We start from the raw sequence: 13580 nt of genomic DNA, 5'->3' as shown, positions 1-13580 counted from the left end.
TATTGGACCCCAAATAGGGATTGTGGGCAGTATTTCTTGGACAAGGACAACTGTGGAGTGAGACCACTCACCATAACTAGAGTTTACAACTGGCACTCTGGAACTTATAGGTCCTGTCCTAAAGAAAAAACTTAACAGTCTGCTATTGACAATCTCACGGCACTTCCCATCTAAGTTCGTCAATCACCCAAACAAAATGTGAAGTGCTACTCTCACCTAAACAAAATAATTGTTGCAATGTATAACCCCATAGACTCTCAGAAACTTTGTGGGAAACCCTCTGAATGCTTTCTTATACTCATGAGGGTCTCCCCTCTGCTCATTATCTCCTAAGGAGTGCTAATTAGCCTAATCTACAGAGTCTTACGTATTGAAAAAAAGTCTGGACAGACGATGCCAAGTGTGATTGGTTATTCATGGGAGACAGCTTGTCGGTCAGACACTAGATCCCAGCATGGGAGTCGAGGTTCAGGAGGGGTAGCAGTCTTATTCAAGGAGTTGCAACCGCTATTACAGATTGTCCGGAGAGATGACCAAGCGAGATACATGTGGGTGAGACTGAGAGCTGAGACGGGCAGATTCTTATACATTGCTATATGTTACTTTCCCCCTAGCACATCAGTCTATACCTCACCTAGAGGGCAATCCCCTTTCTCTATACTTGATGATGACATATGGGAGTTCTCTAGAGATGGAGATATCATTCTCTTGGGAGACTTTAATGCCAGGACAGCCAACTCCCAAATGGTATTTTATGATACCTCGGGGAGATGCTTAGAGAGATGGATATATCGGAGATGGGGCTTGACAGACACTCACAAGATAGAGAGCACACAGAGTATGGGAGATATCTCATGGAGATGACAACTACGCATGGTTTGGCCATACTTAATGGTCTAGAGATTTTTCCGTCGTCTGGGGGATTCACATGCTTTCCACACAGACATGGGGCCAGTACAGTGGACTATGTCATGACTTCACCGAGCTTCATCTCCAGTATTCAGGATCTCGGTGTGGGACCTAGACCTGTTGGAGTAGCAGTGGACCATGCTCTCCTGACTTTTTCAGTCTCTTTCCAGTATAGTGCCTCTCAGACACCACGGAGGATTGCACACACACGGTATACTTTTACACCAGAGACGGACTGAGTTTATGTGGAGGAGATTTACAGGCGGATGAGGGCAGCCGAGCCTGTATATACCGTGGAGGAGATCACCACTCTATTGACGGAGATCTTGCATGGGGCAGCAGCAGAGGCATACCCACACACTCAACCAGATCAGAGAAGACGTTCTGGGAACATGCCTTAGAATAGTTGGTATGATGAGGAGTGCTGAGAGATGAGAGTTCAGATTCAGAGCGAGCTTATACTTGGAGTCATTACATATAGACAGTCTCGGATTGCCCTCCGACATTTAGTGCGACGGAAGAAGCGGGCCTTTTTAGCCCAGATGGAACGTGATTTGTATTAGCTCTTTTTGAGTCGAGATTGAGGTGAGGCCTGGCGTCTCTTCCATGAGCACTCACCTCCTCCAGTGATTACCTCTCCCGAGATTTGGGGTCAGTATGCAGCATCATTATATACAGTCTCTGCGCAACCACCACTACCAGACCCTCTAGAGCCATGTCCAGCCACTAGTACCTTCTTTACCACTGAGATGGTGAAGAACGCCATTGACAGGATGAGGACTAGGAGCATATGATCATGATGGTTTGGTGGCAGAGCACTTGATACATGCTAGAGATTTACTGTCAAAGGTTCCTGCGCGGTTGTTTAACCGTGTCATGTGTGAGGGACCACCTGAGTCTTGGATATTATCTACTATTGTACCTCTCTTCAAGGCAGGGGACCCCATGGTGCCAGGGAACTGCCGTACTATTATGATAGGGCACACATTGGCATGGTTGTATGCATCCATTCTTGAACAGCAACTGAGTAAATGGGCAGAAAATGAGGGCATACGAGCAGCAAGACAGGCTGGATTCAAGAGGGGTTTCTCCACTTTGGACCATATTCTTACACTCAGAGCCATTATTGAGGAGGCTCAGGCACATGGGAGACGGATGTACTGTTGCTTTGTGGACTTCCACAAAGCATCTGACACAGTGCCGAGGGCCAGATTGATGCGCAGGCTATTGAAGTTGGGAGTACCCACAGAGATTATATGGGGGATCATGGCTTTATACGGCTCAGTGACTGGTCAGGTACGCACTCTTGAGGGGATTTCTGACATTGTTCATTCCACTATTGGAGTGAAACAGGGGTGTCCTTTGTCCCCTACACTTTTTGGTATGTATGTAGATGAGGTCTCTGACTACATGGACAGAGGGCGACAGAGGCGCTCAGCTAGCAGGGACATGGATCCCTTTATTATTATATGCTGATGATATTGTGTTGATATCAGAGTCACCAGAGGGCATGCAGAGACAGTTGGATGCATTGCACAGCTTTGCAGAGGATAGTGGATTGTCTGTGAACCTTGGTAAAACCAAGGTTATGGTGTTTAACACCACACCACAGTGGGTCAAGAGATCGGCACCTACACTCGTATATGGCCAGGACACTGTGGAGTACACAGATGAATATACATATCTGGGGGTGGTATTCACGGGACCGAGGTTTACTCTGAGGAGAGCAGCAGAGACTAGACTGTCCAGAGCCTATGCGGCATTGGGAGGGCTAGAGAGGATGTGTTCGCAGGTTCAGTTTCAAGAACCACGAACAAAGCTATGGCTCTTTGATACTTTGGTTGCTTCAGCTATGCTTTATGGGGTCCAGGTTTGGGGACCATCTGTGAATTATGACAGTTGGAGGAGCATGGAGAGACCCTTGGTATTTATGATATCCCGGATGATTAGAGCCAAGGCCTCCGTACCACATACGATTATTCGAGCGGAGGTAGCCGCCCCTCCTATAGAGATTGAGGCTCTTACCAGATCAGTGTCCTTTATGTAGAGTCTATGGGATACACATAGAGACAGATATACTAGATTGGCTCTTGAGTCCTCTAGACAGTTAGCGATGCAGGGAGACGCATCATGTTGGTATGCGCAGATGACCTCATGGTTTCAACATGGATAGGTTGCCTCCTTTTCAGTATTTCCTTGGATGCACCCTCCCTGCCAGTCACACGGACGGAGATCACTAGACTCATTCGTCAGGATCTTATACAGTTGGACACCAGGAGGACATGGGTAGAGCCGATGCAGGAGTTGGTCACGAAGATGGCTTTCTACAAAGAGCATCTTCTCCAACTTTCGGGAGATGGGTTTGTGATTCGTCCGAGCTACATGGACACTCATTTGTCTCATGGTCTCCGATGTGCTATTGGTCTTTCACATTGATACTATTACCTGGCTTTGTGGTCTCCAAGTAGCATAATTCCAACCTATTCACTCCACATGCCAAACACTCTCCCATCAGGCATTCCCTTCTATGGAAAGCTGCATCTGCGGGCTTTGGACAAAGAACAGACTCCCACATATGTGTGTTTAAATATGAAAAGGTACACACAAAAAATTGCGTAAAGGACTAATGACGTGGTAGTTGTATGGACCTTCGTGAATAGCTGTACAGACCCCCGATGGCTGATGATGTGGCATGGTGTACGGATTTCCGCACATTGTGTTGGCTGTTTTGGGTAGTTTTAGCCTAGCTTTTGAGTGCAAATGCTTTTGAGTTTGAGTGCTTTGAGGTTAATGCTTTTGGGGCTCTGCTTTTAGCATCCCTGGTACTCTTTATAAGTGCCTAGAGTATGGACGCAGAGTCTCGGAGAGAGTCGAACCCTCGGGAGTTGTACCTTGTCCAAATAATAATAAAGACATACCACAGGGACGCCAATCTTTGGGGCCAACGAGTATTGGCTCGGAACTCTGTCGCGCAGTGTCGTCTTCTCTTCTCTCTTTTTTTCTCTCTTTCCAAGTTGTTTTGAAGTATTAAGAGTGTTGACAAGTGCGTAGATTGCGGCTATCTCATTTCATTTCATTTCTCTCTCTCTCTCTCTCTCTCTCTCTCTCTCTCTCTCTCTCTCTCTCTCTCTCTCTCTCTCTCTCTCTCTCTCTCTCTCTCTCTCCGCCCGCGAGCAAGTGAGAGAGACAGAGAGTTGCCTCCTCCATGCGACAAAGAATCAAGGGGCTCCTCACGTTTGCATCCGATCGCGAGAGTGAGATCTGTGCACAATCTCGAGAGAGTGGTCCTACGTCTTCTCTCGACATGGAGAGAGAGAGAGAGAGAGAGAGAGAGAGAGAGAGAGAGAGAGAGAGAGAGAGAGAGAGAGAGAAATGAAATGATATATTAACGTCTTCAAAAGGCCAAAATGACCTATGAGACCATCAGATACAAAGTGGTGAATCTAATACAATGTCTGAAGTACAAGTACAAAAAGTACTGAATGTAAAAATGAAAACTGAAAATGAAGTGTGAAATGTGAAATGTGAAAATGTAGAATGGGCCCTCAATGACACTCTGGGTGTCGTACTAGAATGCCTCTAATCCTCTGTTGGAGTCTCCGTCGATGGAGTGTGGTCCTGTGTCTCGGTTGTGGTCGTCTCGATCTCCCGAGCTCAGTCGCCCTGTCAATGAGGGTGCCTCTGGTATGAATGTGGGTACAACCTTGTGCTGGTGGTTGGTCTCCTGGCTCCCTCGATCCAAAGAAGTCTGTGATCTATCTCTGTGACTGTCGTACTCCATGTCTCCTCAACAGACTATCTCTATGTCGGTGTAGCTCAAGTAGATATAAGCCAAGGCATCTCTGATCCTGATACCTCATGACTCTATCTAGGGGTCCAAAACCCTCCCTGAATAAGCAATGGAAGCGCCCTCGTATCTCATAATACACAGTGCAGTGGCATATGTAGTGTAGCTTTGTCTCTGGCTCTCTATCTCATAGTTGGCATATCCTAGACTCCGGTTGTATCCCTCTGAATCTACCTATCTCAATCTCCAGCTGGTGTGAGGGTGTGCGTGGCAAGAACCTTATAAGTTGGTAATTCTTCTTTCGTCTATGTTTTAGTCCCCTCAGTCAGAATCTGCAAAACAGAGTCAAGTTAGTTCTAGACCCTAAGGTCACTCAGATGTTGTAATGATGCAATGTCACATACAGAGAATAGTTCACTCATAGAGGATTTTGGCTTTGATCAAGAGATTGACATGGACCACGTTTCTAGGGAGAGTGAATTTGAGGCAGGCCAAACAAACGATGCGTCTATGACCTTGACACAAAAACCCTAACCCTAAAACCCCTCACATACCGCCTTCAAAAATCAAAGCAATCGTCCTCGATTGCACGTTACAAATGCTCATACTTCTAACATTCATGCAGCTTAAAACCTCACAAATAATCATTCATTCATGCATTCTTGTGTCGTGATGGTTGTGCACACATAAAGCTAGTTGCAGACACCTCGGTTGCATTTGAAAATTTGTCTTATGACCGGTATCTTAGCCAATGCTTGTAAAAGGTCATTGGATCTTGCTTGGATGTCGATCACACACTCCATATATAAGCCAATGCCTATAAAAGGTCATTGGATCCTGCTTGTGGTGCGTGCATACACCCAAGATCATAATCATAATCATAATTCGTACAAAAGAATTCTCAGTTCATCATCAATCTTTATTCATAGTCTTCCTCCTTCGATTCATGATTCTTAGTCTACCGTCGCTTCTTGAGTAGCTTGATTACGGAAGTTTAGCACCAACTCTTTGTTCTTGTGCTTCAATTGGATGGTTCCTTCTCTAGCGTCAAAACGGGCATGATACTTGTAGAACCAAGTCATGCCCAGTAGAACATCACATCCTTCCAATTCCACAATGTGGAAGTCAACTGGATCCGTAAATGTCTGAACTTGTAGTCGAAATGATTCAATCAATGTTGCCGATGATGTGAAGGTTCTATTAGCCATTTGTGCTTCATTTTGTGTCCCCTTGGGATATTCTTTAACTCCTAATCTTGTAGCTAATGCTGGGGAGATAAAATTTGCATAGGGCCTGAGTCGAAGAGGATAAGGTCATCTTGATCTTTGACTTTTTCCATAGCTTTACTTGGTTCATTGGGGGCCTTGCACAATAGCACGATAGAGATCAAGGGGGTCAAAGTCAGTAGTAGCACTGTGTTGATCAGATACAGAGACAGAGACAGGTAGGTAGACAGGTACAAGCATAGCCTATCCTTGTTTATAGATGCGTAGTTGAGATAGAGGTTGGAAGAGACGGAACGGCCAGTGTAACAAGGAACGGGCGGAACGCAGCCCAAACGTTCCGAAACGGCGTTCAAGACGAATCCCGTTCCCGAAACGAAGTCAGGAATGGAACATCGTTCCGGAACGGGGTGTTTTCAAAATGATGTTTCGGAACGGGGGGTAATGGGCGGAACATGAGGCGGAATGGTGGAACAGGTAAAAGTAGGCATTTGGGGCCAAATTTGGGACGGTTTAGGGCACATGCTTGGGGCTGTTTGAGGGCAGGTTTGGGGGCAATTCTGGGGATGTTTAAGAGTTGATTTGAGACTAAGCTGAATGGAGGTAATTCAAGCCTTACCGTTCCGTTTCCGCCCCCCCCCCGTTCCCGTTCTCGTTCCGAGTAACTATGGGAGCAGCCCCCAAACAGACCTCTTGAGGAGAGGTTATCAAATGGGGATCAAGAGGAGGTCTCAAAGCAACTGGACAAGGGATAGAGCATAAGGACCAGCAATCGATGGTAGTTTAAGAGCAGCATGAGTTACCCCAGGATAGGCAAGCCCAGTAGGCTTTGGATTTCTTGGAGATTTAGTGATAGGTGCTTCTAAGGGTTCGCTCTGTGCTTAGTTTGAAGAGGAGTTTGACTATTCAGCCCCATCCAAGCAAATGTCGTGTTATTTGAGATTTTACCTGCACCGCTATTTGCGGTTGGTCCATGGAGATTTCTAGATGTCTCTTTGAGGAGTAGCTCAATATATGTCAACATGTTCTTGCAGTTGTCAAGAATATGTCACTTTTTCTCGGTCGAGAGAGAGTTCCCATGATTAGATTCAAAGCGTAGGTTTTACGTGAGGACTCCTTGTGGATGAGGGAGGTTGTTAATTATACAATACACAAGCAAACAATGGTTTGAGTCCATCTACTTTATGGATACCAGATAGTTTACAGATTTGTTTGAGAGTTAGTTTAGTGAGGCCTTCAAGAAGTTGGTTTTATCAAACAAATGTGCATCTTGGTACCTTCCCTTGGCTTTTGAGGTGGATAACGAGTGGGTCCCCCTTGCCTCTCTTATCGTATGGTTGTTCTGTAGATCTGCATCCTTTTTTTGGGATACATCATCAAAAAATGTTAAGAGTAGAGATTTCATAGTCCATTGGCTTTTGCGAGTTGCTACAAGTGGTTTTTATAGCGGATGCTTTATATTAATAGATACATGACTTTGTGGTTTTTGTTGCATCGCATGAGGTGGATAGAGCTTCATGCAGATTTGTGTAGACATGATCACAATCCAGATGACTGCATTTCACCATCTGATTAGAGTATCTTTATCCCTATATGTATCCTGCTGTTTGTTTTGGGATTTCTCCCCATGATCTCATTGTGTATATTTTTTAGGGTTTTTCCCATATTTCGTGAATCTATACCTCTGGTCAATTCTAATAATGCAAAGGGTCAAAACTCCCACTTTTATTGCACGAGAGAGAGAAATGAAATGAAATGGAATGCTATATTAACGTCTTCAAAAGGCCAAAATGACCTATGAGATACAAAGTCAAAGTAACAAAATGAAATGACAAGATGATAAACTGATAAAATAAAAGCACTATGGGATCCTAAAGTGATAGGCGTGAACTAAGCAGCTAGCTGGGGGTAGCTAAATCACAAGTCATAGGAGATCCAGCATCGGTCGCTGGCGGATCTCATCAATCTCCTCCATGGACAACAGTCTGACCGGGCGCCGTGCATGTGGGGCCAAAGTGGTCCGAATCCTCTGATGTAGCCTCCGTCGATGCTGTGTAGTCCTCCGGAGTCGTGGGCGTCTCGATCTCCCTAGCTCAGTCGCTCGATCGATGAGTGCACCTCTGGTGTGAGGCGACAAGATCTGCTGTGGTAGTAGCTCCTCTGGGTGTCCAGTGTCTGCTCTAAAGAAGTCTGTGATGTGTCTCTGAGACTGGCTAGGCTCTCCTCTCATCAAGCTCTCTCTGTGTCTACGTAGCTCGAGCAGAAATAAAACCCAGGCATCTCTGATACTCGTACCTCATGACTCTGGAGAGTGGTCCAAAGCCCTCTTTGAACAAGCAGTGGAAGCGGCCTCGTATCTCGTAGTAGACGGGGCAGTGGCATGTGTAGTGTAGAGAGAGAGAGAGAGAGAGAGAGAGAGAGAGATGTTATATTAACGTCTTCAAAAGGCCAAAATGACCTATGAGAGGAGAAATTTGAACATAATAGCAACAATTTTTTGGATGGGTTAAGAAGTGGGCGGAGGCAACCAGCTCAAGTTGAGTCATCTCCACATGTCATCAAATTGGTGATAGGATATGCATGTGTCATGACCACCTCGACACTGGATGCTATAAGCCCAGCTAGATAACAAGGCTATTTCTATCACAACTCCATAGATTGGCCCTATGATAGCTCGCTCTTATAGACCTCAACACATGCAAATCCCTCACTACCTCACCATAGACTCTCTTTCTCCCTCACTCATGTTCAATTTCTCACCCAAATTCTCTCATATATGTGCTGCTAGAAGTATCCAACACATCACATGCTATACCTCTCATAGGACAAGAAAAAACCAAGAGAGCTCAAAGACCCCAAAATGATGTATTCTCCTCTTGTTTGGTTGTCGATACACATAGAACATACACATGAGTCATCATTCCATCTTCGTGAACATCAATGAAACGATTTGACATCCAAGTGTGCTGCCCTTATCTCTGATGCACCTTCCATTTTCTTGTGGACCTAGGAGGAGAAACTTTCTAAAGCGATCACATTTCTGCCTGACATTCCGACATGAAGGCACATGTGTGTCAGTCATATATACATCCAAGCTCTTACAAATAAGACATCTCGGTTGGCATCATTGCCCGCATGCATTCTCAATGCTCGGTCTGGCTGTTATGTTGTTCTTTGGCGCACCACCCTGCCTATGAGCTCATCTGCAAAGTGACCTCATCTCCAAACTGAGTTCTTCATTATTTCTGGATTCTGTAATATCCATCCTGCTCTAGTAACCTATCTATACTTTGACCACCTTGAATGCTTTAAGCAGAGGTCTCATTGAAGTGTTCTTGAAACAAAAACGTAGCATGTCTTTGCAGCAATACAATTGATTGTGCCCATGGATCAGATCTTGACAGGTATAAATGGCAAGGAATCTTCCTTTACAGAGCAAGAATTAAGACAAAAACTGAAAGAGAGAAAGCTTACCAAGGATTGGTTCTGGGATCTTTTCAAAGGTTGCTCCTTTTACTTCCATAAGCCTCTTCATTCTGTGTAAGTACGTAGAAAACCTCCAATTTGCATAAATTATTTTGCTTTTGAATGGAGAATGAACTAATCCTTGTACTTTGGCAGGAACCCTGATTCCCAGACTTTGGCCAATATGACCCTTGACAGACTTAGACTTGCTGCTGAAATGCTTGGTGCTTCAACTTCTTGTGACATCATGCTGAACACAACGCATGTAATTGTGTATGTTCCATTAGAATCAACCATTCCCCTTAGGAGGCTACTTCGAAGGTAAATACCGATCGGTATCCTATGAAAGAAAGTGTTTACTTATTTCAATGGCACACTTTGTCCTTTTAATCACTCTTATGTGCAATTGTCATAGATGTTATGGTAGACGGGGTAAAGTCTGAAAATTTGTAATATAATGGGATGATGATGTGAGTTTGCTTCAAAAAGCAAGAGAAGAGCTTAAAAGCCCAGAGAGAGAGCTGGCATGGTGTGGAAAAGAAACTAGTGCGGGGTACATTGTCAGATGGCTGAGGCCTAAAGCCTTGAGCCACGAGGACTAATTCACTTCAAAGGTTACAAACGACCTCTGACATTCACAAATGGAATGCTGATGAAGCATCATATTGTTATCCACAAGGGACTTGCTGGTCTTGAGAAAATGAATACTGCTGCTTAGCAAAGTGCTCCAATTATTGGCCACTTTCCTTTTACTATGGGAATCATGATGATCACGTAAGGGTGCATTTCAAATATTGATGTATGGTCCTGAGAGAAACTATTAAACAAATGTAGATAAACATTGCACTCATTGAAATAAGAGTCTTACAGTTGAGGTGGGTTCTCACACTGAAGGCGATGTTAGCAAGAGAAGAGGCCAGCACTATGTTCAATTATTGTGGTCTTGATTATCACCGGAAGTAATTTCCAACGTCAAGACACAGATGCTCTTTTTTCAACTCCGAGCTTCGTGGATGTCAGTGAAGGCATGCGAAGGGGTTTAAAGTGACAATGTCTTCACACATGGGCAATGCTTCTCAATCATCAACATTACTTGCTTTAGTCTTTGTTCACTGGGGTGGGGGGGACACGAAGGGCATCTGAGTTTGTACTTGTACACAAGATCCAGTTGCAACATTGTGTGTTTTGAAGGAAGGTTGACCTGCAGTCAAGTATGTTTTCATGGTTCTCGGTTCAATTAAAACTCTCAAGAGAAGAAACAGTGTAATGATATTATTCTGTGTAGTACAGATGTGAATCGCACAGAAGATGCTTTAACACAGCAGTTCAGTGAATAGTCTGTGGTCCTCGTGATTGTTTACTGAGAATCGTTCTTCTGCAAAAAGATCCAAGGCTGAGTTATTTGTATTCGTATTCGACTAACTGCATGAAACAGTATATGCAAGATTGCCAAGTTGGTAACCTTTCTCATTTGTTAGCTCAATGTTTCTGTAGTTTGAAGCAGTCCAAGAAAGTCCTATCAGAATCGCCTCACATCAACATTGTCAGACACTCGTGGCTTGAAGACTGTCTGAGGAGGAAGGAGAGGCTCTGTGTCAAATCTCACTCGCTAAGGTAAAGCTGAAAATATATCTGTTATCCTTCTAGAACCTACATATATCGGTTTGAGCTATTCAAATCTTTTTCTTTGGTAGGGAGGGAGTCCATGTATCAACTGAAAGTGAATCCCTCAAACAGCAATGTACAAAAGCCAACAGCTCAGGAAGCAGTGATATGAATTCTCTGTCATCAACAAGAAGTCAATCCTTATCTGTCCTTGAGCTCGATGATGATGAGAGCACTACAAACTCCACTCATCCAGTGAGAGAGAAGCAATCTTGGGCAGCAGAAGAAAACTTAGACAATGATGATGGAAGAAAGAGGCACTGTAAAGGGATTTTAAAGTCTCCCAATTGCCTCTCTGGGGTGCTTCCTTGGAGGTAGAAAATCTAAACATGTCTAAAGGTGTTTGTACCATTGAGGACGAAAATCAGAGCAGGCTTTTATTCATTCAGGTGCCCACAGATTGTTCAAATTTGCGAGAAAGTTTGAATGTGTGCAACATTTCAGCTAGGCAGGCAGAGGATACAAAATTGCAGAAGGATTCCATGTTGAAGCTAATCTGGGAATCACAATGCCTACAAGACATTGCTCAAGTGTACTTGGGAAGCCATTGTGACAAGCTCTCATGAACAACCGGCCGCTGGGCTCCAAATAAAAGAGTAAAGAAGCCTCTGATGACACGAATCTTTTACTAACGTTAGCGTGGATCCTCCCTGATAAATAACCTTCACAACCAGAGATGTATCTTTTACTCGTAACCTTATCAACTTGGGGTGGCCATTCGGTGATTGGACAGTCACTATTTGACATCTCACACTCTCCACTTGTAGTCCACATAGAGGATGTGGCACACAAGAGTAACCATTTCTTATAGCTTATGTTACCAGTAAATGGGTCTGATCTTCATTTATTCTGTGGCAGGCATGATCTTTAACTGCTCTTTTGCCTGCTATTGGAAGGCATTTGCATAGCATCTCTAGTGGATTTGGGTTGATCTTGAGCCTTGTATGATGTCATCCATGATGCCAAAGGAGGTGCTTAGTTTAGCTCTATATAATGAGCTTTTTTGTACTCATTTTCAATCAATTTGGCTATCATTTTATGTCTGCACTCTAATTTTCGTTAACTGATTAAGCTTGTGGTTAGCATGTCATTAACATGAATGCAACACTCTCTCACCTTCTTAATCCTTACAAATGGTATCAAAGCTTGAAGGGGATTATTATGCTTAGCTAACTAGTCCTAATCTAGTAGTAATCACTTTACATGCATATGCATGATTAGTACTCTAAGTTAGTGTGAGCATGTTCTACTCTCGAGTCACTATTGTCCTAGTTGATTAGGAGGCTAACTAGCATTTAGCAATTGATCTTTAGGGTTTTCTAGTTGCCAAAGTATGTCCATTTTTGGGGCAATTTGTTGCATAATTTTCTCATAACAAAAAATGAGTACTTTGTGTTGTGGAATCTTTAGCTCATAGCCTTTGTTGCAAGCTTTCATTTGCACCCCTAATGTTTGCATTTATATATGTTTAGCTCATTCAATCAAGAGCTTAATCGTACACTATTTTTAGGTGTATCTATTAAGTAGAGAATGAAATCTCATTTCAAAGGCAATCCCCTACAAGTAGCACGTGTCCACTTGGCTAGCTTGGATAGTCCCATCTTTGTGGAGAAATTTGAGTGAACCCGAAAGATCATCAACTGGGCTAATATTCCCCAAGTGGGCTCGTTGGACGAGCTACAAGAAGTGGGACATGGCCACCTGGCTAGCTTGGATAGTCTATCTTTGGTGCGAGGAGTTCATGTGGTCGATACTCAATTTGGCTTTTGTGGAGAAATCTTAGTAAACCTCAAAAGATCTTTGATTAGGCCTATAATCTCTAGGCGGGCTCGTTGGACGAGTTTCACTCGCTACCAACTCTTTGACAAGTCCTTGAATTTGGACATGAATCATGCCTTCAAACTTGTCTTACTGGCTTAGTCAGGTCCATTAGGGATTGTTCTTGCAAGCAGTTCTCACCCAAGGAGATCCTAGACCCCTTCAAAAGGAGGATTCACACATCCATATTGTCAATCTCTTTTCTCCTCTAAGGAGAGCGTTCTCATGGTACAAAAAACAAAGCCATCTTCTGTTTAGAGCTAGTTTTCACACGATAGGTTGAGACCTAAAGGCTTAAAAAGATTCTTCTAAAGCTTCAAGCAAAGGAAGTTTGAGCGAACAAGTGGTTCTTTAAGTCAAAGGGAAATCCTTCAACTCTCTCTCTCTCTCTCTCTCTCTCTCTCTCTCACACACACACACACACACACACACATCTAAATCAACTTCAAAATCTTATCATAAGCAAAGATAGATTGCAATGTATTTTCTCATATGCATCTATCGGGATGATTTCATCTTGGTGGTGTAATTTGTAAAGAGGATAGACATTGAGAAAGAGTCTCATTGGTGAAGATCCCTTTGTACCACAATGTTGTGATATTTAAGGGAGATAGGTTTCACACCTGACAAACTAAGCTCAAGTGTTACCTAATGAAGAAGCAATTATGAGGCATAGTTACGCCAGTTATTATCGGTCCCTCTTCAAATGACAT

The 13580-nt window shown here is 43.7% G+C and overlaps 1 pseudogene across 1 annotated transcript in view; it reads left to right on the top strand.

Moving 5' to 3' along the window:
- Window positions 1–12092, top strand: part of LOC147430345 (DNA ligase 4-like) — a 227597-nt pseudogene extending 215505 nt beyond the window's left edge. The window contains exons 23-27 of the transcript XR_015185782.1: window positions 9314–9459; window positions 9541–9705; window positions 10879–10998; window positions 11079–11363; window positions 11439–12092. The product of XR_015185782.1 is annotated as a DNA ligase 4-like (transcript). The remainder of the gene's footprint in view (window positions 1–9313; window positions 9460–9540; window positions 9706–10878; window positions 10999–11078; window positions 11364–11438) is intronic.
- Window positions 12093–13580: the final 1488 nt, after the last annotated feature.

The sequence above is a fragment of the Adiantum capillus-veneris genome, chromosome 22, assembly GCF_014529385.1.
Source record: "Adiantum capillus-veneris isolate H3 chromosome 22, ASM1452938v2, whole genome shotgun sequence".
Taxonomy (NCBI): Eukaryota; Viridiplantae; Streptophyta; class Polypodiopsida; order Polypodiales; family Pteridaceae; genus Adiantum; species Adiantum capillus-veneris.
Note: the sequence above shows the minus strand (reverse complement) of the source record. Positions and strands in the feature narration are given on the sequence as shown.